Source organism: Cygnus atratus, chromosome 4, assembly GCF_013377495.2.
Source record: "Cygnus atratus isolate AKBS03 ecotype Queensland, Australia chromosome 4, CAtr_DNAZoo_HiC_assembly, whole genome shotgun sequence".
Taxonomy (NCBI): domain Eukaryota; kingdom Metazoa; phylum Chordata; class Aves; order Anseriformes; family Anatidae; genus Cygnus; species Cygnus atratus.
Genome location: NC_066365.1, coordinates 18,374,587 through 18,387,957, shown reverse-complemented (window position 1 = coordinate 18,387,957; position 13,371 = coordinate 18,374,587). Strand labels below are relative to the sequence as shown.

The 13,371-nt window shown below is 40.2% G+C and overlaps 1 long non-coding RNA gene across 3 annotated transcripts in view; it reads right to left on the bottom strand.

Annotated features, from left to right (window-relative positions):
* The window catches only part of LOC118244956 (uncharacterized), a 21,275-nt gene extending 7,904 nt beyond the window's left edge, over nt 1-13,371 (bottom strand). For 2 of the 3 annotated variants that reach the window (XR_004777703.2, XR_004777711.2), the window contains exons 1-5: nt 12,840-13,371; nt 10,958-12,422; nt 9,319-9,385; nt 3,554-3,644; nt 607-695 (exon numbers count right to left, since the gene is read on the bottom strand). This is a non-coding gene — a long non-coding RNA (uncharacterized LOC118244956). Of the gene's footprint in view, nt 1-606; nt 696-3,553; nt 3,645-9,318; nt 9,386-10,688; nt 10,787-10,957; nt 12,423-12,839 lie in introns of those variants that run through there. The other variant, XR_004777720.2, reaches the window with a different exon arrangement.

The following is a 13,371-nucleotide window of genomic DNA, read 5'->3' as shown; positions in this document are numbered from 1 at the left end:
AAGACAGTTCCTCTTAATCCTACCCTAATGCTAAATAGATTGCATCAAAAAGAGTGTTGATATTCAAATATTGATTAATCAACCCTGGGGCCGATATCATGTATTTATTTGCTTCCAAAAGAATCAAAATATGGCCTTTGCAAAAACAAAACAAAACAAACAAACAAAAAAACAACAGGAAAAAAAAACAAACAAACAAACCTGTAGCTCACTTTTCTCTGCAGTTCCTCAGCAATTATCAGTAAGTCTTTTTCCTGTCTCCTACAGAATCTCAGCTTCCTTCATTTCTTCATTTCTTAATGACAATCAGATCTTTAATCTCACCCATTAGTCATGATTTGCATACACAACCGCTGAATGCTCAGCTAAAGGAACCTGGCTAGCTGAGGCTCTGCAGAAGCTGAGCAAAGGCTTTGAGGAGCTAAATGGTGCACTCAAGTCACTTAAAATGGCAGTTAGATCTCTAAATCTGGTGAGAGAATTAATGTCCAACGTGGTTTATAGCTAGATTGGACTGTGTTATTGTAATGAGTGTATCACCCAGCACTCTGGGCAGGAAGATAAAAAACTTCCTCTTACAAGTACACATTTCTCACAAATGATTACCTGAATTTCTGTGCTTCCAGCTGTGATGTCCTGAGCTGAAGGTCCCAAGTAAATATATACTGCCACAGGAGCCACTGGGCTGGCTCTTTCTACAACATGAGAAATGTTCAAATTAAATTAGATAAACACAGTCAAGTGACATACGAGCAGAAAGACTTTTATGTTAGGGATATCCTGCACTAGATGGTGCTCTGTACTTGTTGTATTTTCTCAGGCAATATCACATTTGTAAACTAGTGCAAACATTTCCCCCCGTTAAGTTATGTAAATAATTAAGTCGCAGAAAACAAGCACAAAATGTTGAAATGAACATAGTCTTTAAATCAATTTTAAATCATACATGAGTTCCTAAGGTTACCAAAACCATATGGAAATTCACAGAATCTAATTATCTGTAAGTATGTCACTTTTAGGCAGCTAAATTGTGGTCTCTGTAATTTAGAAAGACTCCTATTACAAAGTAGTTAACATCTTCTGCTGATTAGCAAGCAGAAAAAACCTGCAAGTTCCAAACAGTGCCTGAATGAATGTATCTGCACTACTGTATTCCTCCTATGACTCCGCTTCTGCTCTTCCCTGATAGGATCTCTTTCTATTTTTCACATCTCAACTACCCCAAAGTTCAAAGGTACTATACTGGAGTGAATCCCATATTTCTATCATAACACAAATGGTGCATTTGAGTGTTCCGCATGATCAGAAAACCGAGATCTTGTGAACATTTGTGGCATCAGCAGGATAAAGTGAAAGTGCCCGTGCCACAGCGGATTCACTATGGGGAGAGCAACAAGTCCACCTCCTACCGAAATGCCATACACCCGTCTGGGAAAAGCACCCTCCCTGAAATGATTGATGTGGTACATCAGTGTACAGCATATGTAAAGTTCCTGCTGCATGTAATTTCTAGAAAGTCTTGCAAGTCTTGCCCAATACGCTAGTATTTAAGTTTGAATTATTAACACTTGCAAGATGTACAAACATTCTGTCTTGTGATAAAGGGGATTTTATGCATTTCCTTTTCTTTTTACTAATAATTTTAAATGACTCATTTTAAATATCACATGTAATTTTTTGAAATAACTCTCATTCAAATTGTTCCAGTCCTTTGTCACTGAGTCCTCTTTACATCTGCTATGCAGCATGATTAATTAAAGATCTCAGCACAGTTCTCATCTATTCCTCTTGTTGCCTCTTCCTAATAAGAGACTTAACAGCTTCTGAGGTGGTTTCACTGCCCCTCTGACTCAGGACAGAAAAAGAGAAAAAAAGAAAAACCAAACCCATCTGGAAGAACACAAGTCACTCGTAACTTAAAATGTCCAAGCAAAAAGTTCTAGAGTAGTGAAGGAAGGGAAGGGCTTCCTTTTAATGTTTATACAATGTGGGGAAAAAATTAATTAATATTTGCAGTCCACGACAATAACTTTAAATTCTACTTTATTTTTCTCTAACTCCCCAATGGTAAATGAAAGCACTTGAGCCTCTAAATCTGGCATAAAAGTTTCATATTTAAGATACTAACGAGAAAATACACATTAAAACATTACATACTGGACACATTCCCAGTTACATAATCCTCAACTTTATTTTTTTTTTACAAAGGAATGGACAGAACTAATCCCATGCAAATCAACTGAGTCCAGTGAAGTTACACCAGGGATGAATTAGCCCTGTCATCTGCTCCTCCAGCAGATCATTTACATTGTATCCCAAAGAAAACACAGCTTTAACAACAAACGCTTTCTAGTATTCTACATTCTCATTACAGAATTGTAACACATATTCATTATATATCATTCTATAGGGAATGTAGCCCTGTAAGTTTGTACGTGCTCTGCAATTCATAATACACTAATGATCAACAATCTTCTCCCGTGTTACCAGACAAAAGATGTTCACTTATGTCCAGCTAGAGCTGGAAAGTGCTAAAAAGAAAGGAACATAACATCTCTGACTTACTTGTTGATGTATATAAGGCTATAACAGGCTATATGTTCTCTACATACATCGCACAAGGTCTCTGTCATTTGTACCTTTACAAACAAAATTCAAGAGGAATTTCAATCTCCAGCTTTTCAAAAAATGCCATCACTAAAGGCCAATGAATGAGCATCAGGTTGTCCAACATCCTGACAGAATAACAGTGTTACCAAATTTACTCGTGAGGTCTTTTTACATCACAAAGTGATTTTAGGGAAAATATGGACTTCCTTAGGGAACAGCACTACCACAAAGATTTCAGCAGGTGAAATATAATTTATATGGATGTTTGCCATTATTTCTTACTCAATAGTAATCCCCTTCACCTAAGTCAGCTTAAAGAAAAACAAACAAACAAACAAACAAACAAAAAAAACCTGAACTCTGTTTCATTGACTTTGCTTATGAAAAGCTCTTATTAGTGAACACAAAAGACTACCTGTTTCACAAGGAAACGTGCTGCATTACGATTCTTTATACTATCACTGAGAATACTGATATTTTTGAAGAACTTGGTGGAAGCTGATGTCTGGCAGCTGCCTTGTCTCTGTTATTCACCTCCTTTATTTTACCTACAGTATCTCCTTTCAGCTGAATAGTGTTGGAACCAAAAATGTAAAATGAGACTCGAGAGAAGTCAGCTGCTAATAAAAGGTTCCACTGTCCTGTCTTGCTGACCCACTAATTTAAATGCAAGCAACTCCGATGTGATACGAGAGAAAGCCTTCATTGGGCTGTATTTATGCTTAATCACTAAAAACAAGTTTCAGCAGGCTGCCTCTTGGAAATGTTGTGACATAAATCTTCAGTGAGAAATGTGTTTCTTAGGTTATTTGACAAAAATAAGTGTTTTAAGCACTTTAACGCTGTATTACTGTCTGAAAGAAAAAAATACTGCAGTACTGTTTATTTCACTGTCTGGTTTACCATCGAGGAGCCCAACCAAAGTGGGAGGAGAACATCTTACCAAAATTAAAACCCCTTCTCTGGGACGTACGCATTTTGGAAGGCAGAGGAAAAAAATGGAACCATTCTGATCCATTGATGTCATTTTCTTACTATGAAGAAGAATAAAAAACTAAATGCACGAAATGAAGAAATGAAACCTAAAATTCAAAATGCAGCTATAAGAGTGAGAATGAATGTTTGTCCCCGCCATCTCTGATTTTTGTTGTACCACACAGCAAGTCACTGAGCCCTTTGATAATCTCTCCTCATATAGGAGAAAAATACAGTTTGGCTGTTTTACAGAGCACCTTGAAACCTCCTGAAGAAAGATGTAATTCAAGGACTAAGTTTAATCCTGTTATGAGGTTAGGCTACTGGTTATGTCTGATCCTTGTGATGATCAGGAATCCTCAGGTTTTTCACTTGAATAAAACCTTGCTAGCAGCATTTCCTTGATGATATACAATACAGATTGTTAAGGGTTTTGTGCACAGCCTGCATTCTGGTTTAAGGCAGCAGAATGCCTCAGTTTGGGCAGCTCTTTGTGGAAAGAAGAATTCAGTCTCTGGGAAAAGGTGCAGTGTGCAAGTATTTCAGGGTATATTTAAAACGCCCAGAGTTCTCGCTGAAAATTACCACTGATAGCTTACATCCAAACCGTGTATTTAAAGTAAAAAAGTGCTGACTATAGCAGAAGGCTCCACTATACTTAGGCCTTATTGTCTTCAATTTCCAGACCAGTATGATTAATTAAGGAAGTCTGCAGCTTCAGCTTCCACGGAGACAGCAGAACTAGAGAGCAGGAAGTAATCAGCTGAAGCTGGCACCACCATCCATTATATCGATATTCACAGAGAGAGAGGATCAGTAACCCCTAATGTGAGCGGTGCCTGGTAGAGCCGTTTAAAGCACATTGCAAGCTGCTCACTGTAAATGGCAAATGAAATCCAGAAGTAGAAGTCGATGTGCACAGTATGGTATTTCAGAGTCAGTCTCCTATGATACACACAAAGTAGGAAAAAAAGTCATACATACAAGGATTCCTTAGAGAATTCTAGTAGTACATAGGGGCTTAGAAAATGCTGTTTGTTGCTCCGGAGTGCATTTCAGACTGTGGAAAAGTACAAAAACTGACAAATACCCACTAATAGGAGGCTGAGCAAGAGATTGTGGTTAAGGAGGGCGCCATGTGGGACAGCAGGGATGAATACTTCTCCACTGCACATTCCAGCTGTGACTCAGAAGCCCGTCACAATAGAAAACGTGCATGTTTTTGTAATCCCTTTTGCAAGTAAACTGACTTCTGCCTTCAGAAGATTCTGATATCTGGCATCCTGGTGGCTAACCTATATGCTAGCCTTAAGTTCAGCTAAGGGAAAACAAGTAGTTAGCCATGAATAAACTAACATTTCATTCCTACTACAACTTATTTTTTCCTCCTACTGTCCAGGACTACTGGGCTATCAGAAAAAGGAACTGAAGTGAAAACAAAGAAATAGACTGCCCAGACAATGTCAATGTTTTATAACTTCATGCTTTTCAGACTTTTCTTTTGTTACAGTTCATTATACTTCCAATTAATCCCTGAATCAGCACAATAGCCAAAAATAACATATGCCTAAAATATGACTTCAAAATTTATCTAGTTTATTTAAAACTTCATTTATTTGCACTGTCTTTATGGTATGAAATACCAATACCACAATTTCATAAAGAAATCCTACTGTATCTCAGGTGAAGAGTGCTGTATAAACATAATACATGCAATACCTTTCTCATTCACCTGCAAATTTCCAACAAGATAATATTCTTTTTTATTTCAGATGCACCTGATTCAACAGTAAGCCTTGCCCATTTTGGAAAGTCAAGTGGCTTGAAGGGAAATCCTAGACAGGACTAAATTTTTTTAACGTGAGGCCTGTCCAGCCATTAAAACCGCACCAAGAGCAACAGTCTTCCAGGCTGTTGCAATTAAGGTGGCTTTTTGTTCGTTTGGTTGGTAGGCTTTGTTTTTTTCCCTAGCAATGTTTCTTTGGTTAGTTAGAACAAGTATTGAAATGTGGAGCAAAAATAATACTTCATCAAACCTGTTCTAAGGAAACTAGGGATTGGTTCAGACATGAATTCATGTAAGACCTCTAAGTGATCCATGCTGCAAGGAAAACATGGACTAAAACACAATAAGTACAAATTTAAAAAAAAAAAAAAAAGTATTTTTTTCTCCCATTGGATTATTTTCACTCTAGATTCCATCCATATGTGTTTTCTCATTTTCTTCTTTTGGCTTGTCTTACTACCCAGGAAAGAAAAAATCTTAAAATTACATTTATTTTCTTGCTCCCATTGGATGCATACCATTTCTTTAAAATGACATCCACAAAAGGCTTATTTTGTGTTTTCTTTGCTCGTTTTCCCCCAATCTTTTATTGTATATACAGCAACCTTTCATACGTCCAGAACAGCATTCAGTTTCCCTCGCAAAATCAAAAGCACATGCTGTCCCTTCATTAACACTGGAATTCATCCGTCCATGTTAGAGAGGATGGGGAAAGAGAAGAGGAAAGGTTTTCATTCTCCAATTGTCTGGCTTTTCACCTTTAACAGCTCCCTTTTGAGCAAGCAGTGCTGAATCCTGTCAAAGGCTGCTGCAGTGCAGCTTCCTCGCAGAGTTGTTCCGTTGCCTCCTCTCTCATTCAGGCTCAGATGGGGATATCTTGTTGCCACATAGAACTGGTTTCAAGCTTTTGCTCTCTATTTTGTTGGGGCAAGTCTCTGTTTGTAATTAACAACTTTTATGACAGTTACTCCCATTACTCTATTGTTTCTGTCCTGTTACATACGGTGTAAATAATTCTAAACAGGACTATTACAGCTACTATGAATCTTGGCATAACTGGCAATATCAAGGAGTTGTGTGTCTAATGCAACACATATTTGCATACATAGAGATCTGAAACCCACAGAAGACAAAAGACAAGAAAAAAAGACAAGAAAAATCCCATTACTGATAGAGCATGGCCTAAGCAAAGAGAGGTGTGTGTGTGCGGCACACTAAACTGTCTTGTGAGCTCGAAAGTACCATCAAGTTAGTGCATATTAACAGCTTATGCATCAGCTGACCTGCAGAAATTGTCAGCATGTATTACTTTGGTTTTGCTACAGGCAAAATGGGCAAGTTAGCTTAGCCTTCCCTCCTGTCAGAACAAGTCACGTCACCATGTCTTTGCTGCTGGCTAAGAGCCTGTTCATCCCCATGTCCACAGTTGCCACAGTGCAAATGATACTTGCTAAACCTTGCTAACCTAAATCTCACTTCCAAGCCTCACATCAGGGAGATGCTGCAATAGCAATATTTGTTTCTTCATCATAGGAAAGTCACCAAAGCAAGTAATTTTCAGCACCATTTAAACAGCTGACTTGCTGTGGGTAAGAATGGAATTGTTTCTTCAAAACGTTAAATCCATACTGAGCTAGTGATCAAACAACTGAAAAGTAGGAAAAGAAGCAGGTTGTGTATTCTTTGTAATAGCTTTTCTTAAAAAAGTCTTGGCACAAATAATTCTTCTGCAGCTCCCTGCTAACCACTGCTCATACAGCTGAAGGCAAGTATATCTGAGAACTGGTGCAGGGGCATAGCCCTCAGAGGCTCAGAACACCTGCTCCTGGCAAGAAACAGTTTCAGGTAGGTCTGTGCAAGCGTATTCCTGGAATTTTATCTTCACCTTCGTTTCTACCTCATTTGCTTTCCCACTGATAGGTTCCTTGAACAGAAAGATCTTAAGGAGGACTTCTGGAAGAAAAGGCGTTTTCTTTAAATGGAAAAACAAACAAACAAACAAACAATAACAGAAACACAGAGGAATGATCAATGACAGAAAAAAAGTAACAATATGTGGTGCTGGCTGCTTGTCATTCTGCACTCCAAACTAACGTCTCTGCTCCTTGTTTACTGTTTCTAATAGTTAGATCATCTCCCACTCCTTCTCTTATTTCTCAGATGCCTCCACCAGCAACTGGTTAGGAGAGTTCCTCCATTCCTCCTCTAACTTACAATGGCTCCCACAGGAATTCGTTGTCAGCCATCTTATCTTTGTCACTGCAAACAGTCCCACCTGCAAAGAGATCCAACTACCATCTCTGGGCACTTTTTTCACACACCTCTACTCTGACCGAGTCATTTCATCAGGGTAGTGCCCTCGTGGTAACTTAACCATCAACTCCAGTTCAACGTGGCTGAAAACCAGGATTCTTAATTTCCTTTCTGCTCAATCATTTCTTGACATCTACAAAGATCACTGGTCTCTTAGGAACTGGGCAAGTATGACTGGAAATCTTCACATTCTGGCAGTATATGAATCTCGCAAACATCTTCTGCATATACTCCATGATTTAACCTTTCCTAGCAGCCACCCTTCCACCCAGCACACTTTTGCAAAGTTTAGCCATCCCCATTTTTGTAATAACCCTTCCTGTTGCCTTAATTGCACTCATATGCATTGAAAATACTGCTACGAGGATCACTTTGCTGGGCTCTCCAGTTCACTATATAATCTTTTTTTTTTCCAAGCAGAATAGAGAAATAGCCATATCTGGTATTTTTGCATAAATTTGCTTATGTAAAAGTTGGCTTAGAAATAGAATACCTGGAAAATATCAAGGGGTAACAACGGCAGGTACAAAGCAGTACATCATTCTGCATGAGGCTATACAAGCTCACGATTATGACACCAAAGAAGCAGGGGAGAAAAATAGTCATTTGTTTCTAACTAGAAAAAAATAGTAGAAAAGTAATTAAAATAGTCTATAAGAATAATATACAAAATCAATCATTAGTATCAGGAAGAAGAAAACAACTCCCATCTAGAATTCTCAACATACTAATAGGAATAAAGTAGTTAAACTGTTATCTTAACTCCACAGAAGATAAAATTTACCCATTTCCTTATTAATTTATTTGCCCTGAGACAACATTTCCAAAAATTACTGATCAGAGTTGTGCTTCAGAATTGTGCTAGAAACCATGAGCCAATTCTTTAATGTGCATTTGGAAATAATGGAAGGAATAAATTATTAATAACACATACAATGCAGGGGGTTGTCTAACTGATAATGGCCTAGGAAAGGAAGAGTTTTATTACGTTTGGGAATCAAGTGAACTACAATTAGTTTAATGTTTAAAGCTTTAACAATATTTTCTAGTTCTCCACCAAAGCTGCTTGTAAGTATAGCTCTGTTTTGGTGAAACCATATGAAGAAAAATTTTACTTAAGGGATTAATTTAGTACAGAGATCTGTGATCTGTTCACCAGCACTTTTTGTGGGTGTGCCTACAGTCTGACTATTTTCTGAAGCATGCATGAGAAATACCCAAGATTCTTACAGAGAATGATTTTACTTGTAGCCATTACAGGTAAAATCACAGCTAAAATTACAAGATCGAGCCCAAATTACCATCCAACAACATTTTCAACATTTTCAGGAGGGCTACTCCTAATGATTTTCTTTTAATGAACATCATTAGTATGTTGCCAAAGCAGGAAGTACACAATTTTATTCAAATAGGCCTTGGGCAGAAAAGAAGTCATATGAATGTGAAGTGTGTGGTAACAAAAATTAAAGAATGCTCATTAGTAATTGAACCTCAGAAGATAATGAAGACTTTCAACTGTGGTGCTATACTTTTCTTCAACCAAAATTGGCACTGGCCTCCAGAAAGGTTTGCTTCGTATTAGGCAGTACTTTAAATGTAGTCTGCATAAGCAAACAAAGGGGAACAGTACTTACCACTTGCCAAAGAAACTAAATGCAGTTATCGACGTTCATTACATGTCTCCACTGGCCCTCTCCCCACCTCAAAATAAATAAATAAATAAATAAAATCAGAACAGAGGACATTGACCTCCCGCCTGCTGGAATCTTATCTGACAGAAGTCAGCCTCGCGATGCCACGAATTACCAGTGAGCACACCACTGAAGATGAACAAACCCACAGCACAATGCTCTCCCAAACACAGCTAAGATAAGACTTATCACAGACTACATGTACAACAGGACTCGCTGTTGCAGCGTTAGGAGAACAGTTAGGAACCCCATGTTCTGGCACCGGTTTCCTAGCCCACAGCTCTGAGCCAGGTGCCCCCACATCCTACCACCACACCAGAAGCGCCCGTACCTTGGACCAGAATCTTTAGCAGAGAGTGTGAGAAGCACCTGAGCTGCCAGCCCCTGATGCTGCAACTACAGCCTTCCTGGCATCTAACGCAATCAATTCTTGAGCTATGCTGGAGCAGGGTCTGCTCTTAGACTTTGGTGTCTTTCAAAAGCATGCTAGCAGGAAGGAGAGGGACTCTCTTAGCAGCTCAGCAGGTAGAGCTTAGAAACATGGAGAGTCCTGAGGATGACATTGAGTTCCTATCTCTCACTTCCCAGGGAATTCCCTTTGTCACCAGGCCAGAGGCTAGGTGGGAGGAATGCCTTTCATTGTGCCGGCTGAAAAGCTGTTATTCTGAGACAAACTAATCCACATTCATTGGGCCAGGGAAGCAAAGCATCATTTTGCAATGCAGCGATTAAGGTACAGGGCTGGGAGCAGAGAAATTTGAATTTCAATCCCTGTTACAAGACGGCTTTTATAGCCAATTACCATATAGTATTAAAGCACACAGCAATCAACCATTAAGAGCCAGGAGCAGAAACCAAGTGAGCTCCCTAATAACATAGCCCAAACCATCCATTACCCTGGATACCAACAGGACACAGACTTGGCCATCCTGTGCTGCTGCATTTTTACTGCTATTGATACTCAAGTTACCTGGTACCATTTCAATGTATTTACACCTGCTACAATCGTATCTATTATTAAAGAGAGTCATGCACCCATGTCAGCATAGTTTTTCTTCCCAGTCCTTTCAGAGGCACTCATGGAGCCTAATCTTGACTAACTCCTTTTGACAAGAGTATGCAAAACTGTCTGTTACTCCATTTTTGCCCTTTCCCATCTATTGTGATACACAGCCTATGCCCTTCTTCACATCTTCCTCTGGTCTCTCTAATTCTTTCCCATGCTTTATTCCTCTTTGTAGCGTTGGGTGCCTTCCCCCCTCTCATCTGTGCTCCATTTCTCTTCCTTTTTAAAGTTTTTTGGCCTTTCTTACCTCTTCTTTCTTTTCTTTCCCTCCTTTTTCAACATTAAGAAACATAATACTTCATTCTTCCTCATACATTTATAAAAAAAAAAATGGACCAGAAGAACTGAGGAGGAAAAATAAAAAAGAGAGGCAAAAGTCATTTCATGGCTACTTAACAACAGAAGGGCTGTCATAAGGTTTTGATCAGAACAACTGTTTTCTGACAGTTTTTGATGAGAATCCCAGGAAAGAGACCTTCAAGAGCAAATGATGCAAAAAATGTATATTATACAGACCTCAGTGGCCTTGCTGGTTTCTTCTTCTTCCTTGCATTGAGAATCCTTGGCCATTTCTTTGAAATCTTCCTTGATTGGATCTGACAAACTTTTCCTCTGTGTATTGGTTTCTACTATCATCATCTACCTGAATTCCAGCCAAGTTGAAGGTGGGAAGATTTTAAAGGAATGCCAGTACAACTGTTCCCAAATTCCCTCATTATTACCTCAGTTTAAAACAATCCAAGCCTCATATTTGTTTTTTAATACATTTTTTCCTTGATTACTATCATATGAAAGACCTAGACAAACAGCAAAACCAGGAAAAATGAAAGAGCCATCAGGGTGGAACAGTTGCATGGTACACTGAGTGCACTGTGATCTTTGGTGCGATAAAGATCACCATGACAAGCTTTCAGCTGTAGCAATCAGTCGATACTTTCCAGACCATCCCTGCAGTGACAAAGACAGAGGCATTTTCAATTTGTAATTGAGATTAGCCTCGATACATACAGTTGGAGCCATGCCGGTGAACTTTGCTAAAAGGCTGACTATGTAAACTATCCATCACTCAATTTCACATGAGCAGTAATCTAATGACACCACAAAAATCTCACAATGTTCCTTGCTCCACACGTCCAGCCACAGCAACAGCCTCCTGACAGAGTGCTTCAGCTGCAATACCAGAGGGTTTGCCTTCTAAGACTTGAAGCATTGCATGGACCCCACTTAAAGATAGGCATTATTCCCTCTCAGGGTGTCAAAGTCTTGTACAATGCTCAGCCCTGTAGTCTGGCAGCACTCTTGCTCTGATCCAGCTCTCTAGATCTGCAGTCACATGCTAATTCCAAGCCCATGCATACTGCTACTGACTCCAGCACACTTTGGATGAAGCCCATAAAGATGGGCAAGATTGCTTCTCATGGATAGGAATAAAATATTTTGTTTGTTACTACTAAGCTAACCACAACAAAAATAAATAGTTCTCTTTCATGTGGTGATGGAACAAAGCAATCATGCTATATCCCTTTTTTTAATTATTAGGTTGAAAGATTCAGTGTCTTTCTGGCATGTGTAATTCTGAATCATATTCATCATATATAAATAGCCAGCAACTGTATATAGTAGCGGAGGGTGGAGGGGAAGGTCAGGGAATTAGTGTGACGTCAAGAAAGCATTTCCTATGGAGTCACCAGGTCTGTACTGTACACAGACTCCCATGTGGGCACATAACGAGCCCCAGGGCTGCTATGACACTGTGCACCAGACATGTTGCGTAAGCATCTCCAACCTTACTGGCAGTAGAAAGCTTCTCAATCCTGGACGTTACATAGCAGAACTTATCTTTTGGGGCTTTGTAAAGATGAGTAAAAGATTTTCCCTCTGTTCCTCCAGTTATGGGCAGAACCGGTTGCAGATGCCACTTTTGTGCCGAATACCAAGAAGCAGCTCCATGGGGTCAGGGCTGTGTTGCTCTCACTGAAACCTGCAGGGCACAAGCAAAACAGGTGGTGTTATTAATCCTGGGAGAAGGATTTGTTTATCCAGTCAACGTCCTTCACAGCAACAGTATCATTTCTGATAAAAGAGCAACTTTTTACTCAGGGTGGCGTTTAGACACAACACTCCTTCCCCGGGTCTCCCTCAGCTGCTCTGTCAGACATGGCCTCTCTCTCCTTCCCTCTTCCGCTGGGTTTTTCAGGCCCAGGACATCGCAGCAGTTATTTTGACTGATGCAGTCCCAGGAGGACACAGGCTGGAAGGATGCAGAGGCTCTGGCTACCATTTGGATCCGGGAGGTTAAGCGCAAAGAAGTGTCAGCAAGTAATACCAAGGACGAGGTGTGAAAAGGCAGAGTTGAAGTCATAGCACTTATTGAGCCCATAGGCTTTTTGTAACCTACTCTGCAAGAACCCCTATTTGAGGGAGGGCAGGCACCGATCTCTCCTCTCTGGTGACCAGCGATAGACCCGAGGGAATGGTGTCATGCTGTGACAGGGGAGGTCCAGGCTGAATATCAGCAAAAGGTTCTTCACCAAGGAGGTTGTTGCACACTGGAACAGGCTCCTCAGGGACGTAGTCACAGCACCAAGCCTGCTGGAGTTTAAGAAGCGTTTGGATTGTGCTCTCAGTCTTATGGTCTGAATTTCTGGGTAGACCTGTGTGGAGCCAGGTGTTGGACTCGATGATCCTTGCGTGTCCCTTCCAGCTCGGGATATTCCGATTCTACGAACCCAGAGCAGCGCAGGTCCGGCACCACACAACTTCCACCGCCAAGAAAACGAAGGCAGCCCCTGCTGGGCTTTTGGGCACTGCTGAACAACGTGATGGTGCCCTCAGGCCCTCAGCTGATCTTGCAGGACAACCTGCGCTTTCCACGTTTGGGACGGGGAGCATGGGGCACGACAGGGCCTGGCAGGAGGAATGCCTGGGCG